We start from the raw sequence: 24,863 nt of genomic DNA, 5'->3' as shown, positions 1-24,863 counted from the left end.
AAACACAAGAGAAATTACAGAAGAAAGTATTTATGTGGCAGATTCTTTATAAGGTTGAACAGAAATGATATATTTAATTAGTAAATTCAGAAACTTTTCTAACAATACCCTTCTACTGATCTTTCTTCTGTAAATATTTACTTTTAATCTGACCTAGGCAATCAAATAAGAGATCTTCATTTCTTTGCATCAGACTCTTCACATGTCTTCAGGCAAGTGCTCAGATCCTTGTAATTTACAATTTAAATATATCGATATATATTATATAGTATCATATACTATTGTTGTTATAATTTCACAGAATTCAAGATGCTAAGGTCACTTTAACTTCTTTTTTCCTCCCAAACTATTTCAGATGATAATATACACAAAATATATATTTTAAAGTTCTTTACATCAACCTAATAGTTGTAGTAAAAAAAAAAATTCATAGGACTATTTCCAAAAAGGTTGCTCTCGTGTGAACACATAATCTTAATTAATGAATAAAACACTCGAGATTACTAGCATCTTTTAGTAGGCTAAGGTTTACTGTTATTTTCCAACCTTAAGATTCTAGAGTGCACTTTGGCAAATCCATTCATTTGTGTTGTTTATTAAATTCTCTGAGGCTACTGATCCATGCACTTATGCAGAAAAAGGCAAAGAAAAAAATCATCACAATATTGTAGTCTCTAAAGTTTTATTCGCATTACTGCCTTACAGAGGACCCATTGTTTAAGACCAAAAATAATACGGCAATTGAGAATTATGGTTAACATTTAATTGTAGGGGCAAAAATGAATATTTGGACCTAACATAACAAGAATATTTATCCCTTGATATACTGAACATAAAAAGTATTCACATCTGTTTCACTGCTTTGCCTTCTTCATGGGCTTAAACCTGCCAAATTATTCCATTTGATTTCAGAGAATTCTCATATGGCAATCTATTTTATTTACTTTATCTTCAATAAAATGGTTCAGTGAGCATTAGCAACTCTGAGACACAAGTTTCAATCAGTCTTGAGGCAAAGGCGTCAATCTATATTAGACCTACTGTGCTGTGAGTTGCAGCTAGAAAGTCGGAGAAGGCAGAGCAACAGCGAACATGTGAGCCAGACCTAATAAAGCCACGGTGCAGAGAGAGAAAGGTCTCCCCAGGCTCTCCCATGCATCACTGATACAATGCCGGGTGCTGGGTTCAACACATGAAGAGCTCCTTAATAAGGCTGACAGCTCAAAGAAGGCTTCAGCCTCCAACTTTATTTTACATGACACCTACAGTAATAGTCCTCTGTTCTCCAGCAGACAATAGCAAAACCTGGAATTGCCAACAGTTAAAAATGAGGTTTTTTATTCACCCCTCAGATATTGTATAGGGGGGAAAAAACTAAAAAAAAAAAAAAAAAAAAAAAATCAGGCTGCATCACATTTCTTCTACAACATTTTCACACAATTACTAATGTAACAGTAATTTCAGTGGACCTTTCCTTATGAATTTGTTTGACATTTTAAATATAGCTGCTGGATCAGATTTTAACCACAAAACAATCAGTAAGTTTGAGCAACAACTCATTTTGGAAAATGATATCATTAAAGACTAATTCCAAGAAATGTGGGGCAGTACTGATAGAGGCCATGAAAATGTCTCCCACAGCACAAACTTTGTAATAAGTGATGCTGGTTCATATTTGATATGGGCTGTAAAAAGCAGATTATTGTAATGGTATTCTTCTCAGCAAATAAGACCATTAAAAATGTACTTAATGTTCAGTTGAATTGAAAAGCAGGCCAGTTAAAATCCATATTTTGCTGTTGTGTATAATGGTATCAGAAATTTTACTAGTGGATCACTCCAAACCACAAACTGAAAATTATAAATGTAAACTTTCTTTTTTGTTTGGATAGAAATAAGTTTCCACCTTTTTAAAATATAATGCTGTATTTCTGCCCAGGTTCTATGATCACAGTAAAATCAGTAAGAGTGATATTTGGAATGATGGTTTAATATGAATTTATAAAAAATGTTGCTCTATTACTTGCAGATATATACTTCTCAACCCACTTTTCTGGAGACCAAATGTATTATTTTTCTAATGAACTCAACATTTCAAAGCATAACACCCCAAACGTGTTCATATATCTGATGCTTCCATATAATTCTGCCCTTTACAACACTGTAAGAACATTAAAGAATAACGGAAAGCTAGTATGATAGGTTAGTAGAATAGATTCTTCAAGCTCCGATTCTGTAAGTGTTTTTAACTATTCCAAACAGCTATGCTACAAAGAACCAGTACCAGACCAGCATCCAGACCTACCCAACGCCAAGAAAGCACAGTTCTCCAACACTGACGTGATCAACAGGCAAGAAATTAAAAGGGGCTTCTGCACGTTAGAAAATCAGTATCACGGGTGAAATCTAAACATTTCGCATTTTCTTCTCACCTGGCTCACTACCTTACAAACATACATGCTTATCAAATTACATTTACTTTAGAGACCATATATTCAGTATAATATTAATCCTTATATCCCCCACAAAGCCAACGACAGTGATGAAATCTGTGGAAAGGTATGATACTATGCAGGAAAAGCCCTGGGCTGGCTGAAAAGGAGGAAAGAAACAGGACAAGTACAATGGAAGAGGGAGAGATGTAAATGCACTTTAAAGAGATAGAGAAAGGGGAAAAACAATAGGATGTGAATTGACAAAAATGCGGGCAAGTGCAAGGCAAGCATCAAGGTATCTGTATCAGAATAATGGAGAGAAGAGGTTAGTATTTGTGTTTTGACAGATTCTGGAGAGTATTTAATACCAGGGTAGGCTGCATTTAGTCTTGGGTTAGCCGGCATGAAATAATGGATGAATCTTAGGTAGGCATGACCTGTTAGGAGTTACACCCTAAGCATAGCTGAGAATAAAAGTTTACAGTTAGTGACAATATTCCTTTTTATTAAATTGTACATAATTGTAAACATCTAAAGTAATAGGTTATATGAATTTTAAATTAAGGAGTTTATCATGCTGTGGCAGACAGACCCTGGGGTGGCTCCCATGTTCATACACTACACAATTCCATCCTCTTGCATGTGGGCAGGATTATGACTTGCTTCTAGCCAGTAGAATATGGCAAAGGTTATGGGATGTTACTTCAATGATTATGTTAATACATATATACATACTCTATATTTACATACGCACATATATACATATGGCTTTATCTTGCTATCGCACAGTAGAGACTCTCCTATTGGCTTTCTAGAAGCAACCTACTAATGTGGACTGCATATGGAGAGGGTCACAGGCATGGGACCTGTGGATGGCCTCTAGAAGCTGAGGATCTCAGTCCTACAACCCCAATGAACTAAATTCAGCCAAAAACCACTGAGTTTGGAAAAGAATGCTGAACTCCATCTGAAAGGCAGCCTGGCCACTACTTTTGATTGCAGCCTTACAAGAACCTGAGCTAAACTCTACCTGGGCTCCTAACCCACAGAAACTTTGAGTTAACAAAAGTATGTCTTAAGCTTCTAAACATGTAATATGTCATATAGCAATAGAAAACTCATGCACATGCTGACCAAAGCACAGAGAGCACATTTACAGAATTAATTCATTTTTATCATTTCTTGGACTAAAGTTAGAACGCTGTACAGCACATTTGCTAAATAGCCTGAAACTACAGTCAACTTGTGAAACTAATACAATAGGAAATAAAACACCTAGTTTATTTTAATGTTTGCTATTCCCTTTATATGAATTTATACATGTAGTCCTCAAACCTACTCAGTGAAGTAGGTACTATTATCCCTATATTCTAGATTCACAAATTAAGGGTTAGAGAGTTTAAATGGTTTGCCTAAGGTTTCACATACAGTAAGTTTGTCCTGGACCCATGATTCAAACCTAGGCAATCTGATTTCCAAGCTTCCATTCTCAAAGCTACACTCTACAGTATGTCTAGCTACAGTTTTGTTCACTCTATGTTTTGCTAAGGAATGTCGGCATGCCATGAGTAGGAATCACTGACCCAGCCAAATCAGCTTCCTGTGTGGTCCATTTACTTTTCAATAACTTGAAAATTTGAGCAAATATGTTGTCATGTATGAAGCTTACTTTTTAACAAGTATTTATGAAGCTTCTAGCAATTTCTCTAAGTATGAGAATAAAGTTTATTTCTAGTACACTGAAATAACTAAAACTTATATTTTAATTGGATTTAATACTCTGAAAATAGTATGGAAACTCTGGAATAACTGTGACTATGATGAACACACACACATATACATTCACACTCAGCCAACTACCCACTGACCCAGACACACAATGGGTCTTAGTTGTAAGTTATATGAAACAACATTTTAGTTCCCATTTTAGAAGTAGAGGCTAGGTCAAGTCATTTAACCTCTCTGAGAGAGAAAATAAGAATAATGCTAAACAAATTGCTTAAAAAGAGGAAGATTCAATCAAGTATTCACTTTAGGGATTTGGGTAGGAAAGGGAACACAGAAGTGGTAATTGAAGAAAAAAATGAGTATTTCTTGAAAATAGTTATGTATTATGTGTTAAATTTTTACAATAATCCAACAAACCATTATATCTGTCCCTGGTTTTAGAGTTTGAAAACTGATGTGCAATGATTTAAGGAAATTAACCAAAGTTGATTAAATATGCTAGCATATGGCTAGATGCAAAGCCATATCTACCTGACTCCCAAATCTTTGCCTCTCCATCATTCCACTCTTCTCGTGTCACAACGCCTTCAGCCCTAGGGTCCGTAATTCTGTATATTCCCAAGAAAAAACACTTTTCTGGAATGTATTTTTTTCATTAAGATGAACCACTGCCATTTTGCATATGCATTATTTCCACCAATATGCGGCTGGTCTTCATTTAAAAATATAAAAACTACTATAAGCATACAACCAGAAAAAGTCTAATTAGCAAGTTCCAGAAGCAGTTTTGAGAACTAACTTCAAACACAATTATGTTTCCCTTCTGGGAAAAAGACTTTATTTTCTAAAAATCATTTCTTTCATGGTTCCATGATGTTCATTGTCAGGTAACTCCCACTTATAAATCTTAAATCCCCCTGCTATTATTAAAACAAATGTCCCATTCCTCAAAAAATGAGGATTTAAATATTAAAAGGTCTTACAAAGATGGAATATATCAACAATAAAGTTGGTACAAAACAAGAAGTCCACAGGCAAAATAGTAGGTAAAATGCCTGAGAAATATTTAACTATATAATTCAAGCACACTGAAAAAATATCTCTTAGGGAAGATACGGAACCTCCATCTGGAGAAAGCATCAGAAATGGATAGAGCAATATAAGCAGGACAACCAGGATCCTGAGGCCTGTCCTACACTTTCAGAGAACCCCTTTAATAAAGAATTCTGGGGTGGGGTGGGGTGGGAAAGAAATAAAAAATAATTGGAAGAAACCAGACACCATGGTTCCCTTCTCTTTGGGGTTAAGTCTAAGAAGAGAAATGTTATAAACTTCTCATCTAAAATTGCTCTTAGTTTACTTTTTATAATTGTATTTTTATAGATTTGGCCACCTATAACATATTTCTTGATTGATACTATAGTTCAGTGGTGACACTGAAAAAATAATTTTACAGAAACATTATATATTGAGTAAGAGAGGAAAATAAATCTACATCTTTTGGAAATGCATCTCATGCCATATCTGTGGCCCTTGCTTTATACCAAACAATGGATTTAAAGTTCTCAAAATTGAAACTGTAAACATCAAGGAAAACTCCCATTAGATTTAAAGAAGTACAACATTAAAAACAAACAAACAAAACAAATGCTTTCTAAACAACTGACTTGCTGGATCTCAAAAAGTTTATAAGAAAAATCAAAGTTTCAAAGGAAAATCATTACCGGTACATTATTCTCTTTATTTTTTGGCATTTCTAGATTCCCCAAAAACCTCAATATCAACACAATCTTAATAAAGTAATACTGAAAACATCAGTATAAAAAACTGCATAATGATAACCAAAAATGATTCCAGTCCTTTTCTTGACTAATCACTTCCTTTCAATATTTCAAAATCAAATTCATCTTCTGCATAAATTTGTAATAATTAAAAAAAAAAAGAAACCAAGTTTAATAGGAAGGGAAAGCACAGCAAGGAGTGAAATGGGAAAGGCAAGGGAAGAGACAGTGGTAAATATTCCTATAGTCATACTTGACAAGTCTCTGTGGTTTGCTGATAACTTTTTTTAACATTTGGGCAAAAATACCTAACCAAAAAATTAAAGAATAAAATAAACACTAGAAAAACAGATAAAAGCACAATGAACCAAAGATAATTATTATCAGAAGGCCACTTACGTATTTCTCCCAGATCTTCCACAAGACTTTCGAGTCAACCTTGATACGGAGTCCTAGGTAAACTCAATCCCAGCATCACATTAGAATAGCCCTGTTAATAGAAACAAATAACTGTCACTGCTTTAAAAATTAATTTTAAATTTATGTCACAATTAGTTCAATGACTTCATAGAACATAAAACATACAAACAAAGATAATTGTTACTGCATTCATTACTTTGGAACTCTTCAAATATGTACGAAATGCTTTTCTACATTTTAATTTAGAGAAGCTTAAAATCCATTGTTTGGACCAAAGCAAGGACCACAAAGACAGCATGAGATGCATTTCTAAGAGATGCAGATTTTATTTCCCACTCTTACATTGATTTGGCAAGTTTAAACTTTTGGTAATTAAATTTTATAATTTATAGAATAAAATTATTTATGTCTCAAGATTCCCAACTGAAAACATGACTGATTTCAATTGCCTCTTCAACACATACATAATAAGCTTTATAGGCCTTTCCACAATTAACAAATTAGTAGTAAGCATTTTCTCTTTATAATTGCAATGTAAGGGTTATTACCTTAATACTTATTTGAAGGAGTATTTCCTAGACCCATTTCTTACTTAATGACTCTCTTTTCTAGTCTCTTCCTTCTTTAATCTTAAAGATTTAGCTCATAACTTTCTTAGGCTAAAATTAGTCTTCTTGAGGACCAACGAAATTATAGAACTTCGTAGTACACAGGTAATAAATGGGTTTTGATTGACACACAAACTTGATTGACTGGTAGTGACCACATGGAAAGCTGTATGGAGATTAAATCTGAGTCAAACAGGAAGGAGTCCTGCATTCAATTAGCAATGTCTTCCATACGCATTAAAAGGATGGATGACATCATATGCCATTTAGACATTTCACTGATTTTATTTAAATTGTTCCCAAACACTTCTGGCTAAAAATCCTTTCTTCCAATGAAATCTCAGTGATGGGTCAACTAGTTACACAGATAAAAATGAAGTATTCTGGTTGAATCAGAACCCCCAAACCCCGTAACACCACTGTTCTTTTCCCAGATACCTTGGGGATATTCTACAAAGTCTTAGTTAGGTATTCTGCAAAGCATAGTTTGAAACCATTATTTTAGCTATCAAGGTAACTCAAAGTCACAAAAATTAAGGTAATTCAAATGCCTGTTCTTCACGTTCTAGCAGTCTTTCTCTATTGCTTCTGTTGTTCATTTTTCTCTTGATGACAAAATTTCATACATGAGCAGGCTCCCCTCTTGATTTTCCTTGTGTTAATCTTTCTTCCATAATAATTTTTTTGCCTGCTATATGCCACCAAAAGAAACTGATTTCTTATTAATATGTAGCAATCTAAATTATTTCCTAATTCCATATTGACTTATTTTCTCCTTCCCATTTTCATAGATATCAAATTTTCCTAAATCAATCTATAAATTCCAAATTTTTAAAGAAATCCACAAACCCATTTTAAAAGTATATGCTGTAGGTCAAAGTAAACATCAAAAACAACAAAGAGAAGTAATCCATTCCACCAAATATGAGCTTTACTGCCAAAGCCAGGTGCAGACAGGGAAATGGAGTTTGGAAATAAACCCACATATCAACAGGAGCTTTATATATAATAAGGGTAACATCACAAAGTGAAAGAAAATGTTGGTGCTGAGTTATTGTATGGATAAAGAAAAACTGTCTCAGAATATGGCAAAAAATAAACTTAGCTCCTTATTTTATACCATACACGAATTTGGATTCCAATGAGATTAAAGAGCTTTAAATGTGAAAGCTACCTTTTCAAAGCTAATAGAAAAACAGGTGACTATTTTTGACAACTAAAATTAAAAAAAAAAAAAAATTCTGAAACAAGACCTAAAATAGTAAGGCATAAAATTGATAGATTAGGCCAAACCAAATGAGAATTTTTCAATGAACAGTACCACAGATAGATTTTATAAATAAACGGAAAGAAGACCTAAAATCAACAAGGAATTAATATTAAAATATATACTCAGAGAAAACTAATAGAAAAATGAGCAAAAACTCTGAACAGGCAGTTTCTCAGAGGGGGAAGCCAGAACAGCTATCAAGTTTAAAATGTTCAAAATCACTATCATCAGGAAGATGATAAAAAAAACAATGAGACACCACTTCATGCCATCAGAAGAGCATACATTTGAATGTTGGATTCTACATTACATTGGCAAGAATACAAAAAGATGAACATGCTCTTGTTTACTGGCAATGGAAGCATAAATAATACAGTTATTCTTAAAAGTAATTTGGGAGACCTAAAATACTCACCTGTTCTTCATAGACCCAAAACACCCTGTGCAGATACCAACTACAGAATATGTTAGCTTAGATTTTATTCACTTTTTAATTTGCATGCCTTTCTCTCCCACTAGGTTCTCCATTTTCAATATTCATTTGAAATGAATTCATTATTCATTATATCAACTGGAAAAACTGATAAATCAGAAATAGCAGTAAGTGTATCATTTGCAATTATGGATGTATAAAATAAACTGTGAATATGAATACCAGAAACTTGTGACTTCTATATAGTTGGACTGGGTAGTAGGAAGATACAATGCAGAAGAATGCTACTTTTCATTATAATAAGCCTTCTTATTTCATTTGATTTCTTAACTGTGTGCATGTATTTCTTTGATAAAAGTCAAAATTAAATACAAAAGATAAAGAAGCTAATTTTAAAAATAAACAAAGAAGTTATCTCCACAATAATATACAGTTGCATTTTTATTAAAATAAAACTTTATTTTATTTAAATACGCATTATTAATCTATCATTATTTAATATTTATATTATTTAAATAAGTATATATTATTTTAGTAACTTGCAGCTCAAGAAAGAAAATATAAAATATGTCATAGATTACTGATCACAGTTCTCATAATGATCACTTAATTTAAAAAAACAGCAACAACAACTTAAGCCATTGAAGGAAATGGCAAAACCAGAGCTAAAGAGGCTAATTAGAATTCTCTTGCATATACACATTCACACATTTTGATTGGCTGACCAGACTCTAAGATAAAGCCACAACCTTGCTCTCATGGAGAGTGCAGTATAATGAGGAATATGTAATGGATAGTTATTACAGTGTACTGAGCAACACAGTATATGTGTGTGTGTGTGTGTATATACATATACATGTATATGTATATATATATATATGAACATATATAGGCAACACTTAATTTAAGTCAAAGAAGACTTTCTGATAAAAGGATCCCTATGTGGTTCACATTTACACATTTCTTCTAGCCTTTTAAAGTGCATTATGAATTTATTTAATGTTTGTTGTGGTAGGAGTGGAGATCATCACTCCGATATTCACAAAGGGTTTGACCTATTTTCTTTTAGAACTGGATTCGATGAAGAGAACAAGTACTAGGTGGTTTAGTTTTATTGTATTTATTTTTTCTATGAACTCGCTGATAAGAAAGTTCTAATGTGTCCCTTGGAACCCTTTGTTAATATTTTCTACCCTCCTGTCTCTTAATTAACAAAAATGAAGATATGTCCTAAAAGAAATACTACCATTTAACTGTTTTTTAAATAAAAAAGAAAAAAAAATACATCGTACAAAAGCTTAAGTGTAAAATAAGTGTCTCCTGAATGCTACTGCAAAATAGCATGATACAAAATCCTTAGTCTAGTGAATTCCACAGTTTGGAAGAATATTCTAAAAAAATATCAAGTAACTAAAACACATTTGTTACGTAGGTCATAATGTGTAACTGACGTTCAAAAGTAAAAATCGCACTAACATTTTCAGTACTGTTTTCATATTATACAGCATAGATCGTCTTGGATAATGGTGAGAACTAAGAATTATTTTATTATCTAGAAACAAGCTAGTTAACTATAGCCAGATAAGAGTAAGCAAATAATTATTCACTGGTTTCAAAGGCTTGACAGTATAACCAACATTTCAGTGAAAATAAATAAACAACAAAACCCCAGCAAAACAACAAACCCGTAAGTGTAATTCCAATTGTTGGGTCATGGGGATGTATGCTAGCAGGATAAAAGAAACAACCATGGGCTTCTGGGGAACAGGGGAAGTGAGTTTTCCAAAGGGAGACAGTCCATATTCTATACAAACAGTTATTCTATTCCTAACAAAATTTATGAAGGCATTTTCCAGCAGGCATTTACACGAGAGGAACATCATATTATTATCATTTGTACAGATGTTACAAATATCAAGAGAGGAAACACATTAGATTTTTAAAAAGCTGGCTCTGCAAAGGTTAAATGCTGTGAAACTGCGTACAGACATACATGGTACTCACTATACTTAGCAACGCAGCTCTGGTTAAAACAGTGTGAAGTCCGCAAAGGCAGGGATGCTTGTCTGTTCAACTCACCTTTGAGCCCAAAAAACCCAAACTACTTCCTTGCACATAGTAGGCAGTCCATAAATATGTGTTGAATGAATGTATTCGTTCATTGACTAATCAGCATGGAACTGGATAGGCATGGGAATTTACAACTGACATTTTAGATAGAACAGACGATGGATCTAAACCGGGACAGAGATACTGCCTTTGTAATCCGGCTGCAAAATTTAATTCAGTGATTTTTCAAAAGGGGTAAGACATGGAAACAAAGGAGGGTTCTGTTCTACTGCCTTGATTTAATATGGCACAATATTCATTTTATTTTGGAAATTAAATTACATTAATTGAGAATGTAGTATAGAATATTGTTTCAAAAGTTTGAAAAATAGCGATTTAACCTACACCTTAATAAAGTAGGATTTGTAGTTTTGGGAGCAAATACTGGCGCCGTCCTGCAGTGATGACTGCCCATGGAGCAAAGCTCTGAAGCTTGTATAAACATATACGCGAAAAAACTAATTACAGCACATCTACATGAGATTTATTCTATGGGTTTGGTTCTCAAATTATCCCTCTGTCATATTTACGGATTACGAGGTAAAAGGACATTCCAGAATTGCTAAAAAGATGCACTTCAATTACCAATAAAAACTTAGATTTGCTATCATTTAGCCACATCGGGTGAATCATGTAGTCATTATTATCTCTGCAGAACAGGGCCTATGCAAGATTTATTCTTGTTGGGCTGACCCACCCCACAGTTAATAGCATCCAAATCTAAGAAGGTGAAGCACATGACCCGTCAGGCTCTACCACATCCCTATCAAACCATTAAGGAGAAAAATTCATAGAACCTGAACTGAGATAAAAGTTCATCTTGAAAATAATTGAAGCCACAACGAAAGTTAAGTTTATTGACATTCTGGGTACAGTTCAAAACATAATTATTTAGGGATAGGACAAATGACTTTTACATTAATAAATTTGTTTCTAGTTTTGAATTGAAAATATCCATTTTATAGGCAGTTTCAGTCAGAGAATGTAAAAATCAAAATTAAATCAATAAACATAGATAAGGTAGAAGGTGGGCAGGCAGTCATTGAAGGAAAAGATAGACAGGACACCTCCTTTTAGGATTCTGCTTTTTTTGATTTCACTCAGAGCAAAAGCTGGGTGGAACTATGTAAAAATACATTACTGTATTTACCCAAATATGTAAAAATACCTTAAAATTACATTTCATTGATATCTTTTTTTATTGTAGTCAGAACACTTAACATGAGATCTAGCCTCAGTCAATGTTTAAGTGCACAATACACTATTGTTAACTATAAGCATAATGTCATACAGCAGATCTCTAGAACTTACTCATCTTGCATAACTGATATTTTGTTGAACAGTAATCGCTGAAATTTCAAACTGTACAAAAGACTTTTTCCCTCTTCAATCATTGCAGACACTAAACACCGATTAAGCACCAGGTTTACTATCGACTGAAGACACAGAGATAAAACATACTCTCCCTGCTAACTGCTTAAGGACAGAGTAAGCATGCAGTAAACATGCCTTTGAATGAATGATATTTCCTGAAGCCAGAGAGAGATTATAAGTTAAAACGTGATATCCTGTAAGCAAAAGTAAGCACCGGGTGATACCAACTATGATAGCAATTTTTCATGTGAAAATAATTATTTATGAGGCAGGGGAAAAAGGGATACACCTGCCTGAATCAGATCTAACTGCCCTTCCGAACTTCTCATGAAGTAATAAAGAGAAAAATTCTTATAGTCTAAAAGCTAAAGCAGTTTTGAATACATTTTAATTTTTCACTACTTTTTATGAAAAATTACTGGAAGTAAATAGTTTCGATGACATTAAAGTTAAAAAAAAAGGCCCATCAAGGAGACATATCTCATTTTTCATAGGGCACACAACTTTAATAAAAAAACTTCCAAGCTTATTATAAGAACTGTTTTATTAAAATAGTTGTCACGATGTAGATCAGAACTATGAAAGTCACAAAAACCTTAAACATGTAAATACATGATGTCATCAAAATGAATGATAAGTTTCCAAATAACATAAATATTATTTGGTATTTCCAATACATTGTGGAAGACAGAAAAACCACACCATACTTTTGACACCATTACTAATAGAGTAAAATATTAAAAATTGGAGAAGCAAGAAAAAGCACTTCAGGCAATAAAATTAAAGTATGAATTCTTCCCCAAGTTCAAAAAATTTTAAAACCATAGGTAATAGGTTGAAAACAAGCTCCTAGGTTCAAACGCAGGCTGGAGTTGACTTTAATTCGTTCTGCAGAGGCATACGCTCCGTGGGAGCTCAAAAAATGGACCACTAATAAAAGAGAATTCCTTCAAAAACCACTTTGGTTTTGTTGTTTTTGACTGAGAGTATAAGACTAAATTAGAAGAAAATGGCAAAGAAAAATTCAAGAATGTTACTTCTAGAATTACTAACACAGATTTAAACACAATCAGATTATACAGAACACCGCATAGCTCGGAATTTTTTTTAAGTCTATTGTAGTTTGATGCCTAAGCCTTAAAAAATGCATCAGACTCAAAAGTGCTTTCTTTCTTTTCTTTTATTCTCTTACTCATCCCTTCCTATTTTGGTACTTCCTTCCTTTCCTTCTTACTTGTATAGTAAAATAAGTAAGCTCATCCTCCTTTGGATGCTGACCAGTAGTTGTTTTTAAGAGACAGAACCACATTTAATAGCAGATCACCATTTGTGATCCTCAGAACAAATCCCTGGTTCTACATTGTCTCATTTTCCTCTCATTTTTGGTGACACAAAGGTCTCATTTGCAGCAAATAATAGAGTGCTTAAGTATGTAAAGAGGGCATACAGAAGTAAGTGGGCAACATTAGCATGGAGGACAGTGCCTCCATAGCAGCTTTCCTGACACGGGAGATGCTTGCCCATCTCTTTCAAACCCAAAGAAACGTGATGCAGGCAACAGGAGGTGGGCAGTCTAGAGAACTCCAACCTCAGGGCAAGTCTTTTAGGCTATGTAAGAAAGATTTAGGGTATTGGGAGTTGGAGGATTTCCCAGTCACGTGCAGGACACACAGCTAGCACTATATAAGGAGTCTGATAACCCTGGATGACTTGAAATTTTTATGTTCTCTCTACCACTTATCAAATGATTCCTTCCCCAAATCTCTTTGGCAAGTTTATAGTCCCAACCTGATACCAGTTCTTTTGGGTCCTACCACAACACAATATGTGGAGTATCCTCTACATATTGATGTTTTGTGAAAGAAACAAGGGTAACAGCAGCATACTGTCATCTAGGATATAGTATATGTTTCATCAATGTGAAATTAATACTAAAGCTACTTAAATTCAAGAAGCTCTGGCTTCCTTCCTATCCACAGCTTTTAATTCAATACTTCAATTTTCTCTGACAATTCAGTTGAAGCTCCACCAACACAGATCTACCTCCATCATCTAACCTAATCTACCCACATAACCCAAGATTGGAAAAAAAAAAGTTTTTTCCAGGAAATATAAATTCCTGAATAAAATGCAACTTGAATCAAGCAATGATTTAAAAAATCACTTCTACTGAAATGTACTAGGTCAGGTAACGGATTCCCTTCCAAAGTCCATCTAACTTTGGCAAAGAAAAAGAACATGGGTCCAAAGAGGCTGACATCCAGTGAGGAAGTATGCCCATTTCACAGCCCTGACTCTCCCTTCCAATTTTTCTTGCTTTACAAATATACATTACATATTTCACCTATTTAGAAAAGCTATTTTATGTATTTGTTAAAATAAAACAACACAGCTATGTGATTTATGAAACAAAATGTTCTGACAGACTGAATTTTCTTATGTTATCTCATCTCTAACTCAATAAAAGAATGGAATACAGATTGTTCGAATTTCAGACTGGAAGTTTTAAAATAAAAACATTACTTTCTTTTTTTCTTCTTCTTCTTTCATCAAAAGATACATATTAGACAGCTATCTCTTATATTGTTTATTTATTGTTGACAATAATTTTTTTAAGATTTTATTTTTAGGTAATCTTTATAACTAACATGGGGCTTGAATTTACAATCCCGAGATCAAGAGTCACATGCTTTACCAACAGAGCCAGCCAGGTACCCCAAAATAATTCTTAATCATCATTTGATGATCATTTATTTTATTCTGTATCCTGGGAGAATGCTCTTATGACTGTAGGATGATCCCTACAAAGGCCCCAGTGCATTAAAATCACTAAGAAATAGTCCATTTCTTTTTATTTCAATAAAAACATCTATTTTGCCAATTTCTCTTCTGTTTTCTTAAATGAAAAATTAGTGGATACTTTAGGAACATACAGTGTGAAATAAAACAAATTATCAAGGTCAGCAGGTGGGAAAATTCAAAACAGCATTAGTTTTAGAACTGAAAATAGAGATTCTGATTATATGAATATATTGTGAGAAATTTACAAAATATTATCTTTACAAATATTCAAATAAACACAGCTTGAAAATTGACAGACAGCCGCAACTTGACAGGTCTGCACCCTTTTATATATATTTTTATTTAGATGAAAATCTGTAGGAAACTGGATTCCAAGTATGATCAGGGAGGTTTTCTAATGGTTTTTAGCCACAAAACTATATATATAGTCCAACATTCATTGAGGACTTACAGTCCTCAAGCACTGTGCTAGGATCTGCCCAGATGCCAAACCAACTGACAAGATGCTCACTAGGTACTCCCAAGAGTTAAGATACATCACTGACATTTCAGCAGGAAATTCAAAGCCCCATTCTCACACTAGTTTTCTGAATTCTCTTAAAGTACCCTTCATGGCATATCAAGTCAAACATTTTAGAAAACCATTTTAGGGGTACCAACTGGAAGGCCCACAGAAGCATTATCAAAGACAAGAAAAAATATTTGCCAGTATACTCATTTAGCTAGTGAAAATGTTTCTCAATGATTTGGCCCTGCTAAATTCTTACTACCCAGTAAGAGTCCTCTTTACAAATAACCTTCCTGATGAAGTTCATTATTCGTTAGTGGGTTGTAACTTCTAAGCACTTAGGTATCTAGTTTAGGAGCCTATACAAAAGGGGAGAAAAGTAGTTAAAACTCTCGAGGCTTTCTTAATAAGTGGCTGTATCTACCACATCAGACACTAATTTTAGCAACTTCACTATTTTCACTGATAAAATTTCCATAGAATTATTGGATTAATAAAGATTTATAAGACATCTGGATACAATGTGTTTTTTTCCAATAAACAAATAGTTCTTCTCATTTGGCCTATTATCTATTAAATCTCATATAATGTATTTAACGAGATGTTATACATTGTTAGAGAAGTGTTACAATGACTACCTGTATGGGTCCATGGAACATCATAGAATGAGAAAATTAATTTAACATTGAGCAAATTATAGAAATATGAAGCATTCTAGATAAGTTAAAATTTCTGTATTATATAAAGAAAACATAATTAGAAGGATACGATTAAATTTAGTTTACTTTCTAGAGAAATAAATAGCAATTTGAAATTTTACTGATTTTTTTCAACTATGCTATTTTAAAAATAAGTTGAGTTTCTGGTTGATTTTCAAATACAATCCAAAAAATTCAATTTTACAAAATTATCTTTCCTTGCATTCAGATTGATCAAAAAAATTTTTTTCTTTTTGCTTTTTTTGGGTGTTCTCTTGCATATTTCTTTCTTTTTTTTTTTTTTTTTGAAGCATGAACATAGAGCCGTCATTATTCTCAGGCCATGAACTACTGGGAGAAAGTGGGTAAGCCATTTTCACAAAAAAACAAGAAAGTCAAGTGCATGCACGTGTACACGTACACACGTGTGTGCACATGCACAGAGTCCCTGAGTAGTCCTGTATATGATTTTCCCAATTCTTCCTTTAAAAGCAGTAATAGTGTTGCAGAGTCACAGGACCAAAATGAGTGACCTACTGACGCAGAAGTTGTCTGAAACTGATTTTCTTCATTTCAGCTGTGAGTTGAATGGACTTCATCAGTCATCCGAAAGAGTAATGGCACTAACAATACACAATAAAGACACAACAGCTTAAGAACGTCAGAAGCAACAGTTCTAGAACCACAGCCCTAGTAACAAGGTTCTGGCTGTTCTCACCTGTTATGCTGTTTCTTAAAACACTATATTCTGGCAAATACTGTATTTTTGTTGATGAAAAAAGTCTACAACGTAGCTTGCATACAAACTGGAGTAGTAGCTTTCAAAATGTGAGCATTTTTGCACCCAATCTGAACTTTTAATCTGAATTCTTATTGGCCAAGATTCTGGTAAATTAATGTGTTCTAATATTACCCTATGTATTTGTAGATTCCCTCTTGAACAAATACGTATAACCACAAAACAACTTTAACTTCATGTCCTTCTTAAGTACAGTGCTTTGCTGATTTGATTATAAGTTCCATACATGAAAAGTACAATTCCAATTTACATGTTCATGCCCATCAAAAACATAAATGGATCAACAAAATGTGGTACAGGCATACAATGGAATATGATTTAGACTTAAAAAGGAAAGGAATTCTGACACATGCTATAAAATAGATGAACACTGAAGACATTAATGCCAAGTAAAATAAGCCAGTCACAAAAGGATAAATATTGTATGATTCCACCTATATGAGATTAACTAGAATAGTCAAATTCATTGAGACAAAAAGTAGAAGGAATGGTGGTCACCAGGGCCAGGAGAGGGGGAAGTAGGAGGTACTGTTTAATGGTTGCAGACTTTCAATTTTATAAGTTGACAAAAGTTTTAGTAAAGGTTGCAAAAAAATGCAAGTGCACTTAATGCCAAGGAACTATATACTTAAAAATGGTTAAAATGGTAAATTTTATGGTATGTATATTTTACTACAATTTTATTTATTTATTTTGTATTCTTGAAGAATTTTCCTTTTTTTTTTTAATGTTTTATTTATTTATTTGCGAGAGAGAGAGCATGAGCAGAGGGAAGAGGCAGATGGAGAGGGAGAGGCTGGCTCCCTGACACTGGGCTTAATCCCAGGACCCCGGGATCATGAACTGAGCCAAGGGCAGAGGCTTAACTGACTGAGCACCCCTACAATTTTAATTTATTAAATAATTTACATGTTCATGCAGGAGTAAATCTCTAAAATTCTTGTAGGAGTGATACTTATAATTTAATGCAGAATAGTAACAAAATGATTAAAGATATTCTTTGAAATCTAGGTAAGAGTTCTAAAAACTTCTTCATAGGCTTTTTGTAGGAGAGATTATCAAGAAGAGAGTAAAGGCTGCTCTCCCTAGGATCCAGGAAGCTGGTATTTTTAAGTGTTGAAAGATAATTTTTTCAGTCTTAGCAAGTATACTAGGTTTGTGCTCTAGGAAGCTCCTGGCTTATATGATTTGGGTCAAGCAAAATTTTCATCTTAAGCATAACTTCTCCTCTAAAGCATTTTCTGACACCCCATTTCCATAGAAAGATTTGCTCACTTGCTCATTTTTTCTTCTGATGAACCCTACACAAACATTTTATAGAATGTTATAGGATGAATAAGATATTAATTTGTTTACATTTTATCACCTACATGAGAAATTAAGCTCCTTGAGCATTTTTCAAACATCTAGCCCTCAGATGGCTCTAAGTAAATTTTTGTTGAGTAGACAGGGAGCCAAATTATTGAATAATTTTACTCATTAAATAATTACTGAGTGCCTAAAATATGTAAAGCTCAGTAGAAATACAAAGATTAAAAATGATATGCTCCCTAATTCAAGGAATTAATCAAATCTAGTAATCCCCTAAATATATTAACATTATAAACAACATTTTTTTAAGAAGATACAAATAAAGTAACACAGGTAGTGCTTGTTCACAAACAAGAGAGATTACATACTGGTTTGGGTGAAGGTGGAGATGAGGAAAGGCTTGATGAAGGCAAGCACCTTATCTAAACATTCAAATGTAGATGATACTTAAAATAGAGGTAGGAAGGGAAAATATGGTCATAATTTTGTGAAAATACAACAATGGGAAAGTCACATGAGGTTACAATAGAAGTTCTCAAACCTTTTTACTCCCAGGTCACCTTTACCCGTTTAAAAAATATTAAGAACCTTTCCCCATAAAAAAAAAAAAGACAAAAAACCTCCCATTTCTGTTTGAGTGGATGATCTCTTTCCATACTTACATTGTTAGCTATGAAACAGAACATTTTAAATCACAAGAATAGACAAGTACATATTCCATTAGTTGTCAAAGCAATGACATCATCCAATGTCACTTGGCCTCTGGACAACTCTATTGTATTTTCATGAGAGAATAAGAGTGAAAAGAGAGAAAAGACAAATAAGATCTTAATATTAGTATGAAAATAATTTTGACCTCACAGCCATCTTGGAAGGGTCATAGGGACCCTCTGGATTCCCTAGACCACACTTTAAGAACTGCCAGGTTACAGGGTGGGAAAGATGTGAGTAAGGAGACTAAGTAAACAGAGGTAGAAAATGCCTAGTGTTGCTGAAGTTCAAGCTATAGATTTTAAGTAGGTAAATATGAAAGATTTTTGTACAAAACAGTCATATGATGGTGAGCTGACTTTGGAAGGATGCATTTAGAAAGACAGAAATGGGTGTGGAGGTGTGGGAATGCAGACTTGGGACCAGGTAGAAGCCTATCAGAGAGTTTACCAGGGGCCAGCAATAATTACATGGGACAGTGCTGGAAGAAGAAAACAGAAGCTTAAATCTTAAAGGAGCCACTAAAGTTACAAAAGATCAGGAGATAACATAGGGGGAGGCTGTGTGGCCCACTGGTTAAACATCAGACTCTTGATTTCAGCTCAGGTCATGATCTCAGGGTCTTGGGACTGAGCACCACATTGGGCACCCCGCTCAGGGGTGACGTCTGCTTCTCCTCACCTCTTTTTTCCTCTCCCTCTGCCCCTCTCCCCACTTCAGTGCGCTCCCTCTTTCGAATAAATAAGTAAATCTTTGAAAAAAAAAAAAATAGGACCGTACAGTATGAGAAGGCTAAAAGGAAGAGTACGTTTCAAGATTAGATGGAGTAATTGTGTCAGGTATTTTAACGTCAAGAAAAATAATGATTAAGAACGGGAAGTGAGGAAGTCCTTAGTTGATCTACAAAATAGGAATATATAGGACTGACTAGATAATGAGATACTTGGGGAAAAATGGAAGATGAAGTTTTGGAATAAGCATAGAAGAGTCATTTGGATCTTTGATAATGAACGAAAGGAGAGTGAGCAATAGCTTGTATTTGCAATTAAATGAGAGAGATTGATGTTGAGGAAAAGACGGTTGAAAGAAGGAGTGACAATGGAGCTAGGTTTCAAATGAGCTAGGAGGAAATTAGGTCAAAAGAATAAATAGAAAGTTTTGTTTATTGAAAGAAAAAAAGCCCTCTTCCCCTGTGAGACTGAGCTCAAAGGAGAAAGGTTGGCTAAGAGTATAGGGAATTAGCTGATAATAGAAAAATACGCAGAGGAAATACATTAGAAAGGAAGTATTTGGGAAGTTGACAAGGAGAAGTTCCTGAGCAGAAACAGAACTAAGGTAGAAAGAAAAAGAGAGAATTAAAGAAGAAAAAACATAAAAATTTTAGTTGCTATTAGTGTGCATGGTCAACAAGAAGAGGGAAATGCCAGAGATTGAAACCCTAGGATTCCAACTATAACACTAATAAGATCGTTTCTCAGGGGAAAAAAATAAAGGTTTACACTAGATCAGCACTGTCCAATATTGGTAGTCTCTACCCACATGTGACTACTTCAATTTATTAAAATTAAATAAAAATTCAGTTATTTTGTTAGGTAGAAGCTAGACTTGAGCAGCAGGAGGAACTCCCTGAAGCAGAGTCCCAAGTCCTTGAAGGGGAATGATAGAGACACGAGCTGGAGGCAAGGACATGATAAATAGGTTACATATTAAAATCCCAGGGGCACAACATCCTGACCTTATGGCTTCCAAGAGCTTGTGACTGACAGATTAAGAGCCACAGGTGTGGAGCACCCGCTCTCCTCTTCCACCTCTGCCCCAAGGTAACCTTTAGACTCATTATAATGTATTTGCATTGTGGTTTTATTCCTTCCCCATTCCTTCCCCGTGGAGAAAGGCTGCCATGAGTATTCCAATACAAACCTTGTAGGGTCAAAAAGTTTCCCTCCCAACCTATGGGGAAAAACAAAAACAAAAACGAAAACTTCTACCTCTTTTGTTCTGCCCCCAAATGACTGGAAGCAGCCTTAGAGACCCCTCTACTCCTTCCATCCTGGAAAGACCCAACAATATCCAAACTCAAAACAACCTAGGGGCCAGTTCCATGTCCTGCAACCTGCCTGCAACTGTTTTGTGCTTGCTACTTTCCTTCTGGCATCTTTATTTGAATGCAGATCTTTGCATAAATCTTTCCATGGGGAATCCAATAACTGAGACCTCCATTCACACAAGGCAAACTCTTCCACCCGTTACAATTTAACGGCATTAGCCAGATTTCAAGTGCTCAAGTGGCTACCATGTTGTACAATGTAGATATTGAATATTTCCATAATAACAGTAAGTTCTAATGGATAAAGAACCCTAAATGCATTTATTATAAGGGTAGAAAATAACACAATATAAAGTACCTAGCAGTTATTGTGTATTTACTATGAATCCAACAGTGTACTAAGTACTTCACATATATGACTGCATCCAGTCCTCACAATGATCTTTTGAGATAGTTTTTACTACACTTCCATTTTACAGATGACAAAACAGAATAAGAAGAGACAAACAATTTGCTTCAGATCACACTGTAGCTGAGATAAGACTGCACCCAAGAACTTCCTGATTCCAAGACCAGAGGAATAAGGAAGAGGAATAATATTTTGAAAGTGATAATATCCTGTGTAGAGGCTGTTTTTAGGCAACAGCCTTGGGCAATGGAAACCTGAGCAAGGCAAAAGGGCCCACAGCAACTGTTTAGCTAAATGCAAACGGGCTCATTAGGTAACCCACCTCAAAATAGCCATAGGCCTTAACTAATCAATTGGCTACTTACAACCAAGCACAGTTCCTAAAATTACCAAAAAAGGTAAAATTCCATATGTTCCCCTACTCCTCACTCCACCCTGTAACTGTAGCCCCTCACCACTGCCTCCTGGCAGACAGTCTCTCCCTGGCTATGCTGCCTGCTGCCCCCTAGCAGTGTATTCAATAAACTTCTATCTCTTTTGTTTTGCCTTGGGTGAATTCTTTTACCTCCCACGCCACCCGCCCCCATCCAACCGGAAGGCGCCAGATCCAGGTAGTTTAAAGATAAACTGTCTTTTCCTTCGACAATTAGAATACTATGAAATGCACCAGTAACAATAGTAGAAAAAGCTACATGAACAAATATAATTTATGTTAATGAAAATAAAATATGTATGCAATACCGGCGTGAAATGTGTTAAATTAGAAAGTGCAAAAAGTTATCATAGCAACTTTATCTCACCCACCTTACTTTGTGAGTTCCTGTCAGGTGGGGAAGTTACTGTTGCCATGGAAACCACCACAATACTACTACTTTATACTTATATAACACCTTTCATCTGATGAGCTCAAAGAGACTTACAAACATTAATTCATTAATAGTTCTTTTTATTGAAAGTGCATCAAAATTTACCTAATGGCATACAACAACAATTGCAGATCAAACAAAAGGAAACTTCACTGCTCTCTAACAGATTCACACAGATTTTACACCATCTCTTACTATTTAAAGAGAAAGAGAGAGAGACAGTAATCTTATACAGACATTCACCCCCTTGTTTCTTGTACCAAACTGAAAACCATCTCCTATTGTTTCATTGTCAAAAATATGCAGCTCTTCTCCCACCCACTCTTTAATTTCTTTCTTCATGTGTTCAGCTAATTGCCTGGGAATGTCTTTTAAAACGCCATTACACAAACTTACCTGTGTAGCTCTAACCACTAAGATATTCACCGGTATGAATCTGGTCCTTTCTTTAAAGGATGTATGGCCTTATTTTAAATTAGAAAGAAAGAATAAAACTAAAATCTGAAGGGTTCTTTTAGTATTTAAAAGTTTGAAAACTGGAAAGTGTAAAATCCTTAGCTGTTCATAGTGATTTTTGTTCTCAAGCTATTAAAAATAGAGCAAATATTTGTTTCAATACACTAAAATATAATAAAACAGTTGGCTAGAAAAATCAGGTCAATGAAAGGATCTGTTCAGGACAGTATTTTGTTTTTAATAGAGTTGTCAAATGATACTTTATGTGATTACAACTTAGATATTTTCATGATGTTGGCTTCAAAAGTAACTTGCCTCTAATAACTTACTAGGATCTACCACTCAAGAATATAGTCAAATCCTTTTGGAACCTGTTTATATTCTTCAGTTGGCGTACTTCACTATTTTCTGAGCTAATATTACTTCTGCCACATTCTGTTGGGCAAATTAATTCATAATTCCTTCCTTGATTCAAGAAAGTAGAGAAGGAGACTTTTCGGGGGAGAAGCTGCCAAGTCACATTGTAAAAAGACAGGCATTCAAGGATGGGGGAAATCTGAGGCTTTTTTGGTAACCTACTGCAGATGGAAATCTTTCTAGGATGGATTACTTCAGACTTCTTATAAATGATAATTCAGAATTTGTTGACTAGATTCTTATTAGGAAAACCCATCATGAACCCCATCAATTTACAATTCTGTATGTTAAGCTTTGTCCTTTTTTTTTTTCCATGTCAGGTTACCAGCTGTTTTCACATCTCGGGCTCTACCTAATGATTCTATCCATTTCTTCCCTATTTATCTTCCTCTCTTAACATACACACATTTAATTTGCTTCTTCTGTTGGAAACTTGTTTTATGACTGAACAACCATTTAACACAAAAGCCATTCATCGTGTACTCTCTAAATAAGGGCTGAATTAAGAAGTGAGTAGGTACCTCTGAGACTCAAACATCTTTCTCTGTTTCTTATTATGTTCTGGCTTTATCTTTCATTCCCAGTCAAAGGAATTACTTTATAAGGAAAGTGATATTATGAGGAATTCTTTTAGAATTTTTTTTTTTTAACCTCAGAAACCAAATCTATTTTAAAACGTTAGGTCACTGAACATAAATGGCCCAAAGCAGAATATTTTAATGGCCTGTTTAAGTGCAAACAGCTTTAATGTATCTTAGAGTAATTATTCCTTTTGTAACCCAGTTTGGCAAAAATTTGTTTGTTAACAGCTTTGAGTTTTGAATTCTGTTGCTATTCATCAGTAACGTTTTAAGCTCATTTGTATTCTTCTGGTTACTCTGTATCTACTGTTCATCGTCTGAAATGGTCATCAAAATGTAATAAGTTGATCGAAGAGTCTCAGATATTACTCTTTAGAATAAGCTTATTCCTTTTATGAAAGATGCATCTGTATTTGACTTTGTAAGATAATAAATTCAGGTAAAACCCAACTGGGACTTCTAACATACTCTTCTACAATATATGAATTTTATACTAAATAAGACTATAATATTCTCCTCTTCAAATGGAAGCCACATTCCCATAGGAAATGAGATACTAAACTATTAATCGCTTACCCAGGTTTCTCTGCCTACTATGGTACCTTAAACTTCATCGCAGTCCAAGCACTGTTAAACATTATAATTTATGTTCACATAAATGAAACTTTCTAGAGGTTCTTCAGCTAGTCTACTACACAATGTTTCTGATGTTTTTAAGATAGAAAACTTCACATTCAACCCAAGAAAAAGACAATGTCAAACTCAATTTATAAGTCAAAGAATACTGTCATGAGCACTGCTATAAGGTTTTTAATGTTTTAAAATATTATGGGAGCACACTGAATAGTTATGATAAGTAAAATTACTAACAGTGGCCTTTACTTTTCTTTTCTTTTTAATATTTCCGGATGTGTAGGTTGACAATGTGTTTACTGCTCTCTTAGGACCCTTTCTTTCACTCTCTCATACAGTTTTGGTAAACTTGGGCCATCCTAGAACTTCACACCAGTCTTTGCAAGTGCTGCTTCCCTATGCTCACTGTTGAAGGGATGGTGCTATAACACTGTCTTTCTTTCTCACAAGATAATTGTCATAAGTGG

At 34.3% G+C, this 24,863-nt stretch overlaps 1 protein-coding gene across 13 annotated transcripts in view; it reads right to left on the bottom strand.

The window, feature by feature from the left end:
• The window catches only part of FOXP2 (forkhead box P2), a 543,660-nt gene that overhangs the window by 378,497 nt on the left and 140,300 nt on the right, over window positions 1-24,863 (bottom strand). For all 13 annotated transcript variants that reach the window (XM_057304321.1, XM_057304320.1, XM_057304317.1 and 10 more), the window contains one exon: window positions 6,344-6,434. The gene's annotated coding sequence lies outside the window, so the exon portion shown is untranslated. The remainder of the gene's footprint in view (window positions 1-6,343; window positions 6,435-24,863) is intronic.

This window comes from Ursus arctos, unplaced genomic scaffold (assembly GCF_023065955.2).
Source record: "Ursus arctos isolate Adak ecotype North America unplaced genomic scaffold, UrsArc2.0 scaffold_3, whole genome shotgun sequence".
NCBI lineage: Eukaryota > Metazoa > Chordata > Mammalia > Carnivora > Ursidae > Ursus > Ursus arctos.
The sequence above is the reverse complement of the archived record's forward strand: the minus strand, read 5'-3'. Positions and strand labels throughout refer to the sequence as shown.